Consider the following 6,000-nt stretch of genomic DNA (forward strand, 5'->3'; position numbering starts at 1 on the left):
TTATCTTCAGAGGATCACGACACTTGCAACCGGCTGACGGCAGGTTGAATATCCGGGTTGTTGTCAAGGCAAATGTCAGGAGGCTGGGACACACCCACAATTAAAATAAAGCAGTATTCAAGAACAAACCTTGCGATACATGATGAATATTAGTCTTTACGTTATAAAAGGGCTTTAACAACAATTCAGTGAAATGGTTTAAATGCGTAATATTTTTTTATTCAGAATATCAAATGAATGTTTAATATCAAACTGACTAAATAAATAAATAAAACTAAATGGTAAAAACAAATGTCTGAAATGAACCATCGTTTTTTTCCCTCATATTTATGATAAATACCAAGTTGATATATTTAAATACCAAGTTGATATATTTAAAAAAGAAAAATAAATCCCTAATGAATGAATTTTGTATGTCCATATTTTTAGCCCAGATGTTTCTGCGCATGTGTCACACCCCGATGCTCAGACAGTGTCCCAGCCTCCTTGAATTTGCCTTGTTTGTACTTTTTGATAGTTAGTGTAGCCAAGTCTTAAAAAAAGAACAATACATCCCGTTTATAGTTAATATAAAACGCCTTAATCCATCAAAGTGCTATTCTTAGGTTGTTTAAACAGGCTTGTACATGTTTATCACCGTTGCATTAGCTAGCTGGTTAGCATAGCCCCTTAGAGTAACGCCTGCTGTTGCTTAGCAACCTGTATCCAGCGCAGCGGCAGCAGAGACTCAGCCTAGCATCGAGAGGACAGTCTGTTTGTTAGCTTAGCCACTTGTTAGGAAGACAGACCAACATGTGCAGGTAGATGGGTCAAACAGCGACTCATACGAGCGTTCATATGCGGTGTCCACATGACATGAAAGCGGTTAAATGTAACGTTTTCAGTGCAAAAGTAGGTCGTTAAAGTTTGGATTACGCTAACTCCAAAGAGCAAACAGGCGTGTGGCGTTCACGTGTCGTCTTCATCCGGCGTAAATAGTTAGTGTTGTTGTTTATGTTTGCAGTTAAAGGTATGTTTTAAGTTTTGTTGTTAACGTTAAGTTAGAAACACGTTGAGCAACCAAGGGAAGCGACTTTTGCAGTTAAAGTAATCCAGGTAAGTTGATGATACTAACCAGTCTTTGCACCTGTGTGTCACATATTGTGGTGACTGATGTCAAGCCATATCTCAAAATGTTAACTACATATTCTGGGTAAAAGCACAACTTCACAGTGATGAAAAAAGTGATTAATATTGTAGTCGTTCACATTTTTAGGCTGTATTATAAATGGCTTTGTTAAGTCATCCTTTATGCTTCTGTGTAACTGAATTGATATTCCTTGATATGTTAAACCGAAACATAAAAAAGTTCTAACAAGAAGCATTAAAGTGAAATCAAGACAGACATTCTGTATTCATGGAGGTAAATCTGTGTCCTCGGATTTTAAAATTAAAAAGCCATTGAATTTCTAGCACTGAATATGTGTGCATTGAAATGATGTATCTAATGTTTTTGCCTCTTGGCGTAAAGTGCTTCTTTCTTTTGTCTTGTTTACAGTTGAGTGGACCCCTTTAGCGGCCCAGCGTCAGGTGAGTGTGGTTATCAATGATTCATGACCTCATTACAGCCTCATTACATGTCTTGAACAAAAAGTAGAGGAGGAGGTGGGTTACACCAGAGTGCGGTCTCTCTGTGGGCTACCTCGGCAAAAGTGGCAACGATAAGTCAATTAATCAATAAGACTATTAAACTAATGTGATCTCATCTTCTCATATATGAATATTTTCTGGTTTCTTTACATACAAGATACATTTTCTGACATTTATGAACCAAACAACGACTGATTGAGAAAATGATCACCAGATTAATTAATAATGAAAATACTCTTTAGTTGCAGCCATATTTAAGACACTGTCAAATCATTTTATGGTGGAAACAGATTCTTCTAAAGTACTGATGTTTTCTTGCATGATTATCATTTTCTGCTGGTTGATCATTCTTCATATAGATTTGCAATCTCTAATTTTGCCATCCTGACTGACTTTACTGTAATTTTCTTAACTTTAATTATATATTTTACGTTGGGACGCTGTGTAAAATATAAATAAAAACTGAATACAATGATTTGCAAGTCATTGAAACCCTGTACGTAATTGAAAATAGACCAAATGCAACATTTCAAATGCTGAAACAGAAAAATGTCATTGTTTTTGGGCTGTGGTTGGAGACTGCATCCAAAACTGGCTTGGTCAACTAAGGATTATTTTCATTGTTGATTAATCGATTAGTTGTTTGGTCCTTAAAGTGTCAGAAAATGTGGCAAAAAATGTGGATCAGTTTTTCTCAAAGACCAATATGACGTACTAAAATGTCTTGTTTTGTCCACAACTCAAAGATTTTCAATTTACTGTCATGACACGGGAAGAAACCAGAAAATATTCACATGTGAGAAGCTGGAAACAGAGACTTTTGTTTCTTTTACAAAAATTACTTGAAACAGTTAATCGATTAATTGAATAGTTGACAACAAAGCTAGTAATCGTTGCATCTCTAGTCTTCAGGGGCCGACGCGTGCATGTGTGTGTGCGTGCGTGCGTGCGTGCGTGCGTGCGCATGTGTGTGTGTGTGTGTGTGTGTGTGTGTGAAGCAGCTGCCTCAGCCTGGCAGTGTTCCTCTCAGCTCCAGTTACATTTTCACCCCTCGGTGTGCCATGTTGTCATGGGTGTCAGTGTGGGACAAACAGGTGCTGTTGGCTGGCGTAGTGCTGTGTGATCACACTCTGGGTATATTATATTGAATTGAAGGGCTTTGAAATATACTTTGGTCTACTTCTTTCAATGTTTTAGTAATTTGGTAACTTTCTATCCACGTTGTATCCATATGTTCTGGCAGTTATAGCCAGTAAAGTGGTGATCTCACTTATATCAGTTAAGTTACCTGTGTTTTACTGTGTTTAACTAAGTTACACAGTCGAAGTTGCCGTTAACTCTGGGTATGGTTTGAAAATGACCATGCCAGTCCCTTTTAAAGTGATACAGATGCCAATACAGCACTTCATTTGATATCTATTTTTCCTACTGTGTTTGATACCCATCATGTGAATGGAAGAAGGAAAAATCAATACCGGTATTTGATACCTTGACTTAGATACCAGTTCCTTTTTATTTAATTCCTACTCATGCTGTACAAGTATGTGATGTAAAGCCCAAGCTCACACTGTATGAGATACGCTAAACGTGTATATTTACGTGTTGTACATGTAAAATAGAGGGATCTAATGAGCAGACTTTGCGTTAATAAGGAGGCAATTAGGTCGGTGCCTAAAAGTATCAAAGTTCAGTCCCCAGCACTACCAGCTGGTGAACATAGTGGAGCATTAAGCATCTAAGTAGCCAGGTTTTTCCCCTCAGGAGTTGCTGGAGACCAATGCAGAACCCAAAGATGAGTGAATATTGGTCTTACCTTCGTCCGGTGACCACAAACATGTTGGAGAGAATCAATGCGTACAGGGGTCGGGTCACGGGGGCAGCAGCTTTAGCAGGGGACCCCATACTTCCCTTTCCCGGGCCACATTAACCAGCTCTAACTGGGGTGGGTTTTTTTTTTTATGTGATGCATTATGCCATGCTTACATTTTAATCTCAAGTTTGAAGTTATGGTTAAAAGTGTAAAAATGATTAAGTTCTAAACTAAATCAAGGGACGCCCCATAAAGGTCGGTCCAGAGGAGTAAAAGTTTCCGACGCCACCTGTCACAAGTGAGATAACGGGGAATAGAAACATGGAAGGGGAGATTAAAGAACACAGTGACAGTGAGGTTAATCTTTTGTCAAAGCCATTTTATTTAATTGGATTACATCTTATTCAGTTTTACTTTCTTGCTTCTCGATGTGCAGGAACCAGTATTGATCACTCTTGGTACTTCTCTCTACAGCTGCTACAGCCTTACAAGACCGACAACTACAGGGCTCTGAACCTATATATTTATGTTTATGCAGGACCCATTGTACTTCTATTTTTGTGGCGTCATTCTTCAAATGTTGGAGTTCAAATTAAGTTGTCAGTTGACCAACTTGTTACAGAGTTTGTGCTTCTGGCAACTTAGAAACAGCTCCATCTTTGTGTTGTTGTTTTAAAACGTAAGCAATCTAAATCAGGGGTTCCCGGACCTTTTTAGCTTGAGTTGTGGTTGTTGCATGTTGTGATTCTCTCAAAACCTTCTATATATTTCATGAAAGTTGCAACACTCATCCCCCAAATCTTGTCTTATTTTATTAACATATAGCCGTGTTGATGTATGTTTAACCTTCCATTCATTTTGGGCTATTCCTTATCTTTGAGAGCCCAAACTGGACTTTAAATTTGGGATTAGATCTGCTAATTTAGGGCAAATCTTTCCTCTGTCAGTATATTGTTTGCCTTGGAAATATGTATTAGCCTGTCAGCTGCTCTGCATCACCTAAAATCCCCTAAAGTTTTCATTCACCGTGACAGTCTCAACTTTAATAAGCGCACATTTCTGAAAGCGCCTGTTGTTGTTGTGACAGTTGTTTGACAAGTCAGACTTTGATGTTTAGTTTCTTTGGCGGTCTCTGCGGTCAGGTTGACTTGAGGGGATTAGGCATACCTCGTCTTTGTTAAAAAAAGGAAATCGCAATGAAACCAAAAGCAGCGGCGGCACACGCGATAATATCTGGTGCCAGTTTGCCATGTCGGCCTGATCCTCTGTGTCTGCTGTGAAAACAATCGGCATTGTGGGTGTTTTGTCCCACCCACCGGGCGAAACCTGGAGCCCCACAGAAGCGAGGTGGTGTGGGCAAAGTTCAAACATGCACAAATCCTACGCCGCACACACACATGCATGCACTTATACACATAGAGCTCAGCAACGCCTGGCTTTTACACACACACAGAGTCTGAGCTGTGAAAATTCATGACAGCATGAACGGCACCACATCTCTCTTTGTGCAGCGTCTGTCTCCTCTCTCTGTCCCTTGTCTATCTCCTCCCTCCTCTTTTGTTCCCCTCGCCATTTCACCTCCTTCACCTCCACCCTTTTCTGTCCTCTCCTACTTTATCTTCTCCCTATTCTGCTCCTCCACTTGTCCCCGCAGAGTGCACCTGAGTGACCCTGTTACGATGGAAGCTGGGAGGCAGATAGCCAGCACACCCACCGGCCTCAATATCGCCCTCTTATCTTGCCTTGCTAGACCAAATAGCCCTCACAGTGTACAGGCGGACACGGCGAGATAGCAGGCTGCATTCACACAACCACATAAATACATTAAAAAAAACACACAAACACAACAGATAATTACGTCATCGTCGCGACTATCTCCGGTTATATTCAGCATCTGTATCCCTGTTCCATCACCTAGTCTTAGCAGTGTCATGTTCCTGTCTTAGATAAGTTGCTGAACCCTTAGTCCAGATGTAGAAGATTATTTTTGTTCCCTACACTGTAATGCAGACAGTAGCTGTGTTTAAAATAATCTGGCCCTGTCCTGTTGTTTGCTGTCGTATGACGCAGTAACCGTAATAATGCACTAGATGTCAGTGTAAGGCTGCAGTTCACCACAGTCATTCTTGGATGTCACTCCACATAGCACTTGGAAACGGGTTGGATTTGTCGTCACAAACACTTGTTGCTTCAGAAGTACTGGGCTTGTCCGTTCAGATGATATATAAACATTCATTTTTTATGTACTTGCGTGCACTTTTTGGGTAGTATCTTCACAGTTGAATGCATTTATTTTAAGTCACTTTGGATTAAAGCATCAGCTAAATTAGAAAATTAAATGTAATGTGAAATGGATTGATTTTGCTGTGTTTGACAGTAAAAGGAGTTGTTCTGCTTCCAATACTGCTTAAAATGTTGGTATCGGCGAGTAAACAAGTCTAGGCACAGATCAGGTACCGCGTAATTTAGCCCAGAAACAAAAATCAACTACTTATCGACTTCAGCGGTGACATGAAACTAAGTAAATTTACTGTATTTGAGGTGTTTAAACTTTACTTGTG

The sequence above is a fragment of the Echiichthys vipera genome (assembly GCF_963691815.1).
Source record: "Echiichthys vipera genome assembly, chromosome: 11".
Taxonomy (NCBI): Eukaryota; Metazoa; Chordata; class Actinopteri; order Perciformes; family Trachinidae; genus Echiichthys; species Echiichthys vipera.